Source organism: Dermacentor silvarum, chromosome 5 (genome assembly GCF_013339745.2).
Source record: "Dermacentor silvarum isolate Dsil-2018 chromosome 5, BIME_Dsil_1.4, whole genome shotgun sequence".
Classification (NCBI taxonomy): domain Eukaryota; kingdom Metazoa; phylum Arthropoda; class Arachnida; order Ixodida; family Ixodidae; genus Dermacentor; species Dermacentor silvarum.
Window position 1 is genome coordinate 36990465 of NC_051158.1, and position 13212 is coordinate 37003676.

At 46.8% G+C, this 13212-nt stretch overlaps 1 protein-coding gene across 27 annotated transcripts in view; it reads right to left on the minus strand.

Annotated features, from left to right (window-relative positions):
- The window catches only part of LOC125945605 (uncharacterized), a 135654-nt gene that overhangs the window by 84538 nt on the left and 37904 nt on the right, over positions 1-13212 (minus strand). For 15 of the 27 annotated variants that reach the window (XR_007467046.1, XR_007467049.1, XR_007467044.1 and 12 more), the window contains 4 exons: positions 7590-7694; positions 6414-6531; positions 2547-2738; positions 242-397 (listed from right to left, as the gene is read on the minus strand). The exons of 7 other annotated variants lie outside the window; for them this stretch is intronic. The gene's annotated coding sequence lies outside the window, so the exon portion shown is untranslated. Of the gene's footprint in view, positions 1-241; positions 398-2546; positions 2739-4924; positions 5050-6413; positions 6532-7589; positions 7695-13212 lie in introns of those variants that run through there. 5 more of the 27 variants (XR_007467048.1, XR_007467058.1, XR_007467053.1 and 2 more) reach the window with 3 other exon arrangements.

Genomic DNA, 13212 nt, shown 5'->3' on the forward strand with positions numbered 1-13212 from the left:
TCTTCGATGGAAGCACCTATTAAGCTCACTGGCTGCATTTGTTGCTATCTGCAATGTCCGCATGGTGGAGCCACGACCTCCATGTCTGTGCATTTGTATGAATGCATTGAGCCAATCAGGTGTGATCACGCCACCTGTCAATGCGATCACACCACTGTTGTATCAACCAATGGAATGATGCCATCCGTCTGTGAAATAATATATAAACTGAATAAACGCCACGTTGGCCAGACCCTCTCACCAGGAAGAAGCGTCTCCGCCAGGGCTCACTGTGTCGTCCTCCTGAACGCTAGGCCTCGCTGTCGACCGGCTCGCAGGCCACACGGCCTTACGAAGGTTCCAGGTCTTGGCATAGCATTTGGCTGGCAAAGTCTCTCCAGGCATACTGCTATATAGCCTGTTGACAAAGAATGAAGGCACGGAAACTCGCTGTGAAAACAAAGGAGCGACAAAGCGCGCCAGCGGTAGCGCGCAAAAATTTGACCTTCGCGCTGTCTCTCGTCTCTCTTCAACGCGAACTAAACGTGGAAAGCACAGCGCATACGAAGCTACCGGCACTCGGTGCATGCACTTTGTCCACATCGCAAATCGCTTTGAAGATGAGGCGCACGCGGGCGCGCTCTTCGCCTGCATCACAGATCGCCTAAACATACAGTGCCCGCGCAGCCGCGCTTTGAGCAGCATCCGACGGGGCAGAACGCACCTCACCCCTCCCTTTCCCTGCCAATCTTGTGCCGGATGATTTCCTAATTTAGCCATGCCACCTGGCTCTGCAGTCCCCGTCTACATGTTTGTCATGCTAACCTTCCCAACTAATAGACCATCGGTTATCTGTCCTACGCATTACATATCCTGCCCGATATTATTTATTGTTATGCTCAACTACAATATCGCTAATCCCCGCTTTCTAATCCCCACCGCTGTCTTCGTGTCTGTAAAGGTTATGCCTATCATTTTTTGTGTGCCATGCTCTATACATTACATACTAACCATCCCTTCCAGTAAGGTTGCAGCGATAGCTAGCCGCAGCTGTCACTGTGAACCCATTACGGCGCATTTCCGCAACACGCGACTTATTTCCACATCGGGTGGACACCGTCCACTTCAACCGACGTACCCGGTCTGCAGTTGAGGTCTGTCGTGCGTAGTCATTGTGCAGAATTCGGCAAAGTTTCACATTAAGAACATAACGGACAACTGTCATGCTAGTAGTCTGAAGCATTGATATGGTCCTTTAGCCTGCATCAAAATGAGCAGCTGCGCAGGTACTTCTCAACACATCGTCTCTTATCGCAGTTTCGTCGTACCACAAAACTTTATATAAAGAAACACTAGAAGCAGAAGTAATTCGTATGCTTGAGAAGAATACTACTCCACAAGTGGTCTGAATGTGAGATTACAATGTGGGATGACAACCTGGTGTGAAGTTGAACGCACGACCAGTCCAAGCGGTCATCATTTGCTGGAAAAAAAAATGTTTGCACCACTCGCACAGCGGCCATTTCCCATGTGGCGTGGCAATGCACCTATTAGGTGGGGCCACCCTCGGGTTGGGAACAGCAACCATTTCCAAAGGTCCTCATAGGCTGAGTCCTCATAATGGCCGGGAGTGCAGTTGTACCTTTCTACCTTGGGGACCCGGCAGCATTCTCCCACGGCCACGGCGGATGCTCTTCAACAAGGAAGTCTGTGGTGGGACAATGGGCACTCGTAGATCACGCACATAATTCCTATAGGCCCCCTTTCGCGATGCGAATCCCCTCAAGTAACCTAGCACCAGGCCGGACATCTCAACTACCAGTAACGGAAACCAGTACTTCCTGCACACGAGAAAGATGCTCTAACACAAGACCATCGCTGCCGTCCAGTGCTGCCAACTTCCCACCAGGCACCGGAAGGCACCTGGCAGCAGTCAAATTGGGCTCCCACAGCAGTGGGGATGATACTGCTTTACTAAAACTGTGGGGGATTCACGTGGCACTCGGGGTTCTTCCAAAATCTTTATAGACGGTTTTTATGCTTGCGAAAAATTCCAGTTAAACTCTGGAACAACACTAGTACAATAGCCTGTACGTGAGCCGCACACAATTGGTCCATTTGAACCGTGACGATCAAATTGACCAATCGTGTGCGGCTCGATGGAACGGACCGCCTCCGTTCCATTTTGGAACGCGTACAAGATCGCACCCCAGTTTTGCTGTAGAGTTGGTGTTCTACAAGAGAATTTTATTGTTAAGTACAAGAAAAAAAAGTCGATACATGAGCTCGACACATGGCGCACGTTCTTTATTCCTGAATGCAAATAAGCAAGAATATGTGCCTACAGTATACTACGAAAAAAAATACTTTTTTCTTGGCTAACTTGACCATCAAAAATGCAGGACAGGTAGGGTCCAGAACAAACCGCCGCCACAAAGCGGATAAAAGGGTCTATAAGCCTCCCTTTCTACATGAAAACCCACATAAACAACAGAGCCGTACCGGGTCGTGGCCCATCTCTACCTATTAGCTGTAGTATATGTATATAATGACTACTACATACTCACTTTTAGGGGACTGCTGGGAGCGACGATAACGGCTGCCTTTGGTGACGCTCTCGCTAACGAATGGTAACGTCTTCCTCGTGTGGCACGTGACTGATTGGAACAGCGCATTTAAGAAGTATGGCTCGACAACAGCCCCATCTGCACGAACACGGTGACGATGGAACTGAGGTGTGTGACTTGAGCCCCAGAATCCTGCAAAATTTTATACACAGAGAAATTTTATACTACAGAAAAATGTGTTGCTATGGTTGCCTTGGCGCACCGAGAAGATTTCTATAGATCTCAACCCTAGGGGAATCAAAATTTCACTTGAGTCTATGGTAACGTGGCTTGTGCCAATGTTCAGTCCCAATTTCGTTGTAGCGTATAAAAAAGAAGACCACACAAGAATATAGGAGCGCTACCGTTTCATACAGATAAGAAAATATTCCTTAACTGCTCCGGATGTGCCTTTGCAATTCAGCGCAATTTGAGTCATGCATTACACTTGAAGGAGGATTCATGTAAAGGTCCAAGCACAGAAAGGGTGAGAAAAAAAGGGTTCGAAAAAATGGGTAAAAGCAAGATATTTATAAAAATTCTTGCACAGCTGCCACATATGAAAAAGATTAGGAGTATCAACGCTGAGGTACAGCACTACCGTGATCAGGCAATATGATACGGTCACAGAGCGGTATTTTCGTACAAGCCTCACATGTTCAGCAACGTAGCTCCCTACACCTAAAAGGACCACGAGGTTGCTAGCTACTTCAGGCAGGGCCGAGGTGGACGCCCTAACCACTAGACCACGGTGCGGGAGGCTGTGGGTTTGATTCCCACCCCCACCGGGCACCCACTGGTTCAAAAGGGTACAAGCGTACCCCGGCCTGGCGTTCGGCTTCCTTCAGGGGTGATACGCTTGGGAAAGGAGCCTGCGCCCTGAATTCCCGTCGAAACCAACGTGAGCACCTCGGCTCGTTTCGCATTTGGCTCGATTGGTAATATACATTCTTAGGGAATACTTACGCTTTCTACTTCGTGCCGTTTAAGTTGCGAAAAGCTGCGGACATGTCTAGTTACAATTGATAACGTAACCTGATTTCTCCAAGCAACATCCCTGCGGAATACTCGCGGTTGTTATAGGCATCGAATTAACGCAAGCATAATGCTTCAATGACAGAGCGCTTGAACCAACGCTTAGGTACGACATTCATTTGAGCTAAGTGATAGTTCCCGTTGGTGAAGAAATGACTGCAATATTCGCCACAGAATACAATTTTGCAGCTATTGATAATGAACGTATATTCTGTTTTCTGGGGAACTCAAGAATTCAAGAACTCAAGAACTCAAGAATTTTATGTTTTCAGCTTGATAACTCACAGGACAAGCAGGCAGCTCGGATGTCTTTACAAAGACATTCGCTGGGCCTGCTCGACTCGCCATGACCTAAAAGCCATTTCTAGCGGCTTATTACAAACTCTGAGCCGTTGACTCCTTACCAACCAAATAAGTGATCAGGAAAAATATTTTCAGATCAAACATACTTTAAACCCGTAGCCAACTAGCCCTGCCAGTAGGAAGCACAGCGGGAGTAGCTCAGTCCATCCTAAAAACGTTAGAATTTGCATACGCTTTCCTTAACACCTCACCGCATGAGTGCAAAGAGGTTATCGGCAATGTAGTGCGTAAGGATAGCAAAGGCTCTGCTGTGTAGCGACTCGCGACATTGACGTAACGGTCACGCTGCTACCCAATTTCTTTACTTGTATCGCTAACGCTTGGGAGCAATTGTATCAAAACGTTCAGCCCTGTGATAAAATGAACTAAGTGTGATGCTCTCACTAATCACGAAAACACAAGTGCACAGACAAATACCTTTGAAGCTGCTATCGAAAAGGAAAGACTGAAAACAGCTTCGAAATTTGTGCAACAGTTGTGAGTCTACATGAAGTGTCACAAACGTGCAGCCCTCTGGCCCTGCTGCTAAGCCCTGCTCAGCTCAGCAGGGTTTGGAATCGGCGCTTGGGAAGCAGCAACACTTCCAGAAAACAGCGCAGAGAATCTACGACAGAATCAGAGCAAGTTTGAATGAATAAATGACGTGCAGTCACTTGATGGTGAAAGAGAAAGAAACGTCGAACCTTCACGAGACCTCAAAACCTGCACCGGCAGAGCTGTTTTCCTTAGACAGCAATATATATATATATATATATATATATATATATATATATATATATATTGTTGTCCAAGGAAAACAGCTCTGCCGGTGCAGGTTTTGAGGTCTCGTGAAGGTTCGACGTTTCTTTTACTCTTTCACCGTCAAGTGACTGCACGTAATTTATTCATTCAAACTTGCTTTATCATATATATATATATATATATATATATATTCTGGTTACCGGCTGTTGAAAAATGGCACCACCTTCGTGCACACAGCTGGAGTGAGTGCATCAAGTTTGTCCTTGACCGGTTGTGCTGAACTGGTTAACCTCCCTGCCTTTCCTTCTCCACTCTTTCCTTCCTTCCTTCCTTGACAAGGTGACTAAGTACGAGGAACATGTAAGCAAAAATTTTCCGTTTAGTAGGAGTCACGAGTAAATGTCCTGGGAACACTACAAACTATATAAGAAATAAATTTAACATAACCGTAGGTATCCTGTGAAAATGTCGATGCACAAGCTTATGTTATATATCACTCCTCTCATCTGTGTTACTGTCATCTAGTCTGCTACTGGTACTAAGAAATCGTTGTGCAACTTGCATCAAATTGCAAAAAATGCCTTGCATTGCAGGTTTGTCGTAGAAAGCCACACGTACAAATTACTTGCCACATTTGACGTTACAACCGTCTACGAATATCACCTTTTGACAGATTTTCCGAATTAGTCAGAATTAGTAAAAAAGGCAGCCAAATTCGCACTTTAGCAAATTTAACTCTTAATTCCTCCTGCCGCTGTTTTAATAAGAAATACCAAACATTCGTATATCCCCCGGCCGCGAACTAATGCTATTTTAACTATATATCATGAATGTTTTTGTACTTTGAAATGTGAAAATTGTTTTGAATTGTTCTGTATGAGCTGTTCTGTATATTGTGCAAAAAGAAAAGTCCACTTGCCGAAACGTTGGCTCCTGCTCCGACCTTGTTATCGTGTTGCTCATCGTCTTGAATTTCTATCTCCCGCATTCCCCGTGTTATCCCTAGATTTATATGAGCTTGGGAGATAATTGCTTTGAATAGTTCTGTGTGAGCTTCTTCCATTGCTGCCTTTGTAAGCAGGAGGTGGCGGGGCTTGTGAAGCTGGTAAAATACAGTTTCTTTCCTAGTATCACCATTTTTGTAATGTACTGCACAGGGACATTTTTATGATGTACTGATGCGAAAATATGGTGAAATAAAGAAACCTCAATAGTAATCTCAAAGTTGTATGGATAGGTATTAGGTGGATACATATTTAATTTAGTAGATCTAAGGCTTATAGTTGGAAGTTTATTATTCCAATATAAATTAGGCGTCGATCGGCTATATGCTATTAAGTCCGGTGTCAGGATTGCTGCAACTTTTTTACTAACGATTCTAGTGCTGGAGCTCTTAATTACGGGACGCCGCAACGGAAGCTCTGTTCCTCGCGACGTCACACGCTCACCACCACAGTTGCTACGGCGACATTTATTTTATATCTTCTCCTCGGTGTCGCACTTCCCAAACACCACCGCTAACGCATGATCTACGCACTGTAACAGTAACGCCCCAACCGTGCGAGCGGCGCTTTTCACCTTCTCACCTTCTCGTGTTACTCATCGTCCTAAATTTCCATCTCCAGCCTTCCCCGTGTTTTCCATTTATGTAATAGGTCACTTGCAATGATAGGTCAACTCAAAGGTTACCGAGCCAAGAGTGTAGAGTGTCCACAGAAACTTGCGATGCGTCTGCAGGATGGTGCCACGAAGTTGCCGAGTCCTGGCTCAGAATAGCTTTGGCCGACGGCACTCCGAATACACTGCGCTAGAACGTGTTGTCAAATCAGCCGTGGAGAAATAAAACGCCTCGCTCTTCAATCAGGATATTGGCGTGATATTGCCGATTTTGCGGGGCAGATAATATTCAAGCTCCATTAGGAACATATGTTCTGCTACGCACGCTTTCAAGTCATTAATTTATAGCTTTTATATGCCGTACAGGTGAACCTTGTCGCGATCGCCAGACTACGAAGAGTTAAAATCCCGATAGAAGTCATTTGATTTCTCTCAGACAATTATTCCATAGACCCAAACAATTGATTTTTCACATTGTTTCTTCGTCTATGACAGAATGGTAAAACATTACCATCGTTGTGCGAAAAAAAAAACTTAAAGGAAAACGACTTTCTCTATTTTTTTTCTGTGGCATATTTTTTTCAGCTTTCATGTCTTGTACCACCCTGCAATGGTATCGCATTGATACCGCAGTATAAATAAATATTTAAGCATAACATAAACAAATAGCAAATAAATTTTCATTTAATTACCCATAGAATAAACCAATGAATGGCATTACAGAATAAGTATATCACGCGAGAATATTCGGAACAAGCCAGACAGTGAAAGTAACAAAAACAAATTAAGAAAATAAAAAGACAATAAGAAAAAGGCTACTTAACTCGCAATTGCAGTAAACAAAACAAGCGAGATACTCAGTCTGATCACATGAAAGTGCCCCGGCACTGCCGTGGAATAGTCGTCGGCAATGATATTAATAGGATTTAAGAATGTTTCTTTAGACGTTAAGCTAGAAACCTCAAAGAACACATGGCTGCTTTCCTAATGAATTGTACGTTGAATATTAAAAATTCTAATGTAAAATTGAACACACAAGCTATATATACGGCAGGACTTTTTAACATAGATTCCAACCGCTCCGTAAATGATATTGCAGGTAGAATCTTTCCCTCCAACCCATTCGCATAGTGCTAAGTGCTCACGTTAGTACTCTGTCGGCACGTAAGGACACTATCTCACTGGGTCAAGAGCACACTCATTAAGTGACAGTGTCCCATCAAAATCGATGCTATGTTCGGTACATACCACTGGAAACAATAGAGGCGCAGAAGTGGCCACTATGGGCCCACACGGCGCACGCGACAGGTTGACACAGCTGGAGTGCCAAGTCAATCCCCGTAAGTGGACAGTCTGCATAAACACGTCGACGTCGAAGTGTGCGGTCTTCAAACAACGTTCAAAAGCCTTTCTTCAAACTAACTAGATAAGCATGAGTGCTGACAATCTGCATGCATCGCCAGTTCTGTTACTCTGGCTCAAAAAGTCATCGCCATACGGTTGTACATAAGACAAGTTACGTTACTACCTGTTTTTAACATTTGTGCGTACTGAGTGTCACTAGAAATATTGGTGCTATGCGAAGTTTAGCAGTGCTATGCAAAGTTTAGCAGTGCTATGCAAAGTTTAGCAGTGCTATGCAAAGTTTAGCAGTGCTATGCAAAGTTTAGCAGTGCTATGCAAAGTTTAGCAGTGCTATGCAAAGCTTAGCAGTGACGCTCTCTACTAGTACACTGCTATTTTCTCTTAATTCCTTATTGATACCCTTTGCGCAAAAATTTTCATTACATAGCCAAAGCTGGGCAAATCCAATATATGTAGGGAACCTTAGGAACACCAATGCAAGTGCAACGCCCAACTTCACCATTCACTGAAGAGAGGCAGCTTGTAGCAGAAGGCACTTGAATGTATAATTTTTGCTCTTAACACATGGTGAAAACATGGTGTTACACTGTTCACCAGAAAGAATGTCCTCTTCGATAAATGTTCGCCTGTTAAATCACACGAATTCACACTGCACACGGGGTTCCCATTTCCAAAGGCACACAACCATGTGAATACCTGCGCACTCGCCACTTTGTATTTATTAGACCTGCCCCTGATTTGAGGCCGCCGCCTCAAATCGCGGCTTTTAGTGCCACGTCGGCTGACAAGCTTTAGCGTGTCTGGTATTCCGGTAAACAAAAGCGGCATTTTACCGGATGAACGGAGGTGCAAACGTGACCGTCGCATATAGAGTAGCCGCCTCACTTCGCTGCTTGTGTAAATTTGCAGCACGGCGCGCGCTCTGGTATGCGATAGCAACACAGCAATGCGAAGGTAGCGGCTTTGGTAACAATATGAATTGTAGTAAACATGAGCTGATTAAGTAAGACGTAAGTAGACCGACATGAAGATAGACTCGATGACCACGAGAAGGCGCGTGTGAACGGGTGTTGATTTTAGTGGAATCCGGGCAGAACAGAAAATGTGCGCTATTAAACGTGACAAGCGTGGTGTGAGCGCGCACAAACAAACATGAAGAGCAATGGTGCAGCCACGTGGTGGCGCAAAGCTCAGACAAACACAGAGCTAATATTGCAGTGACCAAGTATATTCTACTTCGCTGCTTGTGTAAATTTGCAGCAGCGGTGTAATAGTGTTGCTGGCAAAAATTTACACCAGCAGCAAAGCTAAATACACTTTGTTACTGCAATATTAGCTGTGTTTGAGCTCTGCACTACCAGGTGTCTGAACCATGCAGGCCATGTTTGCGCGCCCCCTCATCCGGTAAAATGCCCCTTCTGCTTGCGTTTATCGAATACCGGTCACAGGCCTGCGCGGCACACGCGGCACAGTCGCAGCGTAAGCTGGTGGAGTGGCTCAAGAGTTGCTCCAATTTGGGCACCAAGCACAACCGGGTCTTCACGGCAGCCTATTCGCCTCGTTTTCACGAGAACGATCTGAACTGTCTGCCTGGCGTCGACGGCGAGCTGTGGCTTGTAATGCTCTCTGCACAGCAGTCTGCTGAGCCCGATCAAGCCTCTGCATGTCTGGCACGCCGCGTTTGCAGTCACATTAACTAGATGGCGCCACCATACTGGCGGTGACTCGGCAGCTCGGGAGCGCGTTGATTGCGCGTCTGCGCCTGCGCGCGCTGCGTTTGCAGGCACCTTACCTAGATGGCGCCACCATACTGGCGGCGGCTCGGGTAGTCTGCCCTTGCACGCTTGCCTTATAGGGCATTTCCGCTGGCCGATAGCAAGCGCTTGCGATGGCTCAGTGGTGCGTGGGCTCAGTGGTAGAGTATTATCTGGCTCCCACGCAGCGGGCGTGGGTTTGATCCCGGCGGGAAGACTTCTCGTACTTTTTCGCATTTCCGGCGATAGCGGTGACGCGCGGCATATGCCGTCGCCGCCAACGGTGGCATCATCGCGAACCGAACCGAAACGGCTGTTCGAATGAGCCCATAACAGCTTACGCTGTAAAACTCTCTAATATGGTACTAACGTTCCGTGTGAAGAACACGTAAAAAATGAGCTCGGCAGGAAATCTGGCGGCCGCCCATGGCCAGGTAAAGAGACGAAGGCTCGACCTCGGCCTTCTGGGTCGGGACGGGCTCTGTTAATTGTTGCACGTGGCCAATCTGTTTGCCGACCACCTGCCGGTGGTCGGCAGTCGGCATCGGGCCGACGTCAGGGCCACCGGTTACTTCATTGTGGCCGGGCTTGGATGCCGTACGGGCCAACGACTTCTGCACGTCGGTCACAACTTTAGATGCGAAGCATCTTATAGCGGCGGCCTGCCGCGCGGCGTCGGCGTCCGTCGGCACCTCTGCTCATTCTCTCCACGCCAGCTATGTGATAACGCCTCTCTCCCCCTCCCCACGCCATCTGTTCGATAACGCGCTTCTCCCTCCGTGTCTTCATCCGCCACCTGCGCGATAGCGCGCGCATGCGCGCCTCTCTCTCTCCTCTCCGCGCCAGCTGCTTATATAAACCCGGTGCATGCGCCGCTGCCTCAGTTGCTGCTTCGGTTTAGTCACGCTGCGCCGTCCGATGCGCTGAATGGACGCCAACGAATCTGTCAACGAACTGTCTGGCACATCTTCAAACAGCAGCAGCCCGTTCATTAACAGAACCGCGAGCACCTCTGAAGACAAGGCTGCGCAGAGAAGAGCTCGCGACGCAGAACGTAAACGTCGGCGACGCGCAGCGGATCCAGATTCAGTTCGCCAACGCGAAGCCGCTTCGAAACGTCAGCGTCGAGCAGCGGATTCCACACTTCGAGAACGCGAAGCCGCTTTGAAACGTCAACGTCGAGCAGCGGATCCTGAGCTTCGAGAACGGGAAGCCGCGTTGGTTCATGAACGTCGAGCAGCAGAACCTGAGGTTCGGGACCGTGAAGTTCAACGTAAACGTACGAAGCGAGCGGCGGAACCCGACCTTCGAGAACGGGAAGCCGCGTTGGTTGTGAACGTCGAGCAGCAGAACCTGAGGTTCGGACCGTGAAGTTCAACGTAAACGTACGAAGCGAGCGGCGGAACCCGACCTTCAAGAAAGTCAAGTCGCATTTGTTCGTGAACGTCGAGCAGCGAATCCTGAGCTTCGGCAATGTGAAGCAGCGTCGGTGGGAGAATGTTGGGCAGCAGCACTGCGTTCACGCGATGTGATGGTGACCAACGCAAGTTAACACGTAATAAAAACGTAATAACACCAAGTTTACAACGTTAATAACACTGTAATAAATAACAACGTAATTAACGCCGTTATAACGACCGCGATGCTCCGCATCAGCCCATGGTTCCCCTCGGTAAGATGGTGTAATCATGCACCGAGTGCTTTTTTTCCCTCTATTGCCAAATTTTTAAGGCCCCTGGCGCAGATACCAAATATTCAGCTTCAAGAAGCTGAATATTGTTGGTGTTGTATTGTTAAGAGCGAAAATTATACATTCAAGTGCCTTCTGCTACAAGCTGCCACTCTTCAGTGAACCTTAAATGCAAACATTACATTCTGGATAAGTTACAAGTGCAGCAGCATTTAATTGAAAGTCGTGCTAATTACATTTTTAATTATTCGCTTTAGGGCACATGTAATGGTGGAATTAGAGGCCACAGCGCGCAAGACATTCAGTCGGAACCAGTTGTGTAACTATAGCACTAATTTCGAGATATACGAAGTTAAAAGTCCGCAAAATGAGCTGGTGTCATGAATACTACCCTCGAGCATTACATATATTCGCAGAGCAGCAAGAAGTACAGATGACACCAAGGGATTCTTGGCCCATACTTTGACGTATATATTGAAGCTGGTTCTATTTACAAAACTGGTTAACTGAATAGGCCCTGTATGTTAATATGTTCATTTCCACCATAGCAGCATGTGCACTAATGTTAATAATTTAAAAAATTGGCCCGATTTTGTCAATTAGCAACTTATGCACTACTCCTTTAGAAAGTAATGTCCACCTATTAAATGCAGCCCAGACGAAGAAACGAATTGCTGGTATCTGCAACAAGAATTTAAAACAAATATATATGTATACAGTTTGAGATAAGAGAGCACACCCTATATACACGCAAAATTGCCGCGCGACTTTGCTCGAGGTACTTTGCGTGTATTCGGGGGCTTCTTTCACACTTGGAAAAACGCTTTGATGTACGTATTGGGCAACAGAAACCTGTATCGGGAGTTTCTCATGTTGCTCTACAATTTTCTCATTGACACTTTTCATCTAATTATAATATTTGAGTATTTTATAATTAAGACTAATGCGATTAGGCAGAATTCAAAGAAATATCAATATCTTTAAGCGACGGCAAAAAAAATTACCTGGTTCTGTCAAACTACGTGGCATTCGCATATTTTCAAATCTTGGTGCCTGATAGCTGGGACCGCCTGTATAGTACGCATCGGGCACTGCATGCACACATCGGTGCTCCATGCATATCACGACGCACCCACAGTCTCATAATGCGCTTTCAAGACAAGCTGCGGTCTCTGGCCAGCCAAAACTTTCGTGCTCGGCATTATGCAGCCCTACGCATCCGGGCCAGCATCCGTGGCCAAGCTAACGCCGATGGGGTCGGCAACATAAGTCGGCCTTTTTACGGCCCCAGCTCTTCAAGCAGACATGATCGGCTCCCAGCGACCTGCCGAGTGCCGCCAGATGGTCGGCCCTCGGCCAATTTTGCTTGGGGTACCCTCATAAAGCGTTATGTATTAAAGGGAAGAGATTTTAGAATTCGAAGATTTACGGTGGTTTGGCAGGCTGACAGTCCTGCAGTTATTCTCGATTATGCGCGTAGCAGCGCCGCAATCGCGGTTTGTTGAAACTCCGCCCCCTTCGCGCGGCAAGACCTTCGTAGCAAGACCTTCGGCAAGACCTTCGCGGCTCCCTTCGTAGCAGCGCAAGACCGGGCGCGAGGATGACGTCAATATACAGGGGTCACGTGAGAGCTCTCGCCGATGCCTATAATGACGTCACGATTTGCTTTGTCATCAGAGCCCGTTAAATGACCCGCGGCGTCTGCCGCAGACGCTGCAGCTTGTTTTTGCTCAAAAAAAAGCAACTAGTGGTGACTTCTGACCTCTTATATGATTTTTCGTGTTCAGGGGGTGAAAAACTAATATATCGTTGAAAGCTCACTTTCCTTGAAGTTATTCAGCGGCCCTTAACACATGGATTTCTCATACAGATACATACACAAACGGCAAACGCGGTCTGAATTCTTTCACCCTCCAGGAAAATCCACATTGGGCCTGCAATAGACACTATAGAGAAGCTCGGTCGGGGCCCAGCAATAGGCTGGCAAGGGCTTTGTGAGTACTTGATAGTATTGGTGGATGATGAGTGCACGTGTGCGAACGGAGCACTGACAATTTTTTGT